Here is a 1283-nt window from a genome sequence, read left to right on the forward strand (position 1 = left end):
GAATGGGAATGGGTGGGTAGGGAAGTGGGGGGCGCTATGGGGGACTTTTGGGATAGCATTGGAAATGTAATTGAGGAAAATATGTAATAAAAAAAAATTAAAAATTTTAAAAAAGAAATTAAAATATCCCATAATTAAATCAAGAAAAAGACTAATAAATAATTGGAGGAAACCAATAATTTCCTTAAAAAAATCCCAAGAAAACACAAACAAAAAAGTAACAAACAGATGAGGAAATATTAAAGACATCACAATGGTAATAGAAATAATAAAGAAAATATAACCTGGCAGAATTATGCGAATGGCAAAACTAGGTAAGTGAATAGTAATTACAAATAAATGCAGTGCCAAAATCAAGAAATGGAAAACTAATAATCCCAATAATAATACAAATAGAAAAAATGACAATGTTCCTAAGTCAGAGGCCCAGAATTTGTTTTGAGCAAAATCATAGAAGAATCTTTTCCTGATGTAAATATCAAGATACTTACAAATTAAAAAAAAAGAAGGTGAGAGAAGAGCAAATGAACTGGACCAGGAAAGAAATTGCTCCTGCCAATGATAATCAAGCCTTAAATGCACAGAACAAAGACAGAATACAAGGCTATGAGGGAAAAAGAAAATAAGATATAAAGGCAGTCCAATGAGAATTAGACCTACTTATCAACAAAGAACCTAAAAGCCAGAAGGGCCTAGGCAGGTGTATTACAAACTTTGAAAGATAACAGATGTCATCCTAGACTGTTATAACCTGAAAAATGTCAATCTCCACAGATTGAGAAAACAAGATATTCCATTTCATTTCTGAACATAGATTTCCCAAATGTAAGGGCACCCATATTCCTGAAAGAAATGCTACTAAAACTTAACACATTAAACCCCACAAACTGTAGTGAGAGTATTCACCAACCTCACTCTCACCAACTGACATTTCATTCAGAAATAAAGCAGGGATGTAATGGAGTTCAGTCATTAAAGCTCAAGTGGACATAATAGATGTCTACAGAGCATTTCACACAAACACAAAATAATATACCTTTCTCTTGGCACCTCGTGGCTCAAATGAACCTTATAAGTATGTACAGAAATTTTTTGATAACTTTTTATTATTAGGTATTTTTCTCGTTTACATTTCCAATGCTATCCCAAAAGTCCCCCATACTCTCCCCCCCCCCCACCGCCCTACATACCCACAACCACTTTTTGGCCCAGGCATTCCCCTGTACTGGGGCATATAAAGTTTGCAAGTCCAATGGGCCTCTCTTTCCAGTGATGGCCGACTA

The sequence above is a fragment of the Mus caroli genome, chromosome 12, assembly GCF_900094665.2.
Source record: "Mus caroli chromosome 12, CAROLI_EIJ_v1.1, whole genome shotgun sequence".
NCBI classification, from domain to species: Eukaryota; Metazoa; Chordata; class Mammalia; order Rodentia; family Muridae; genus Mus; species Mus caroli.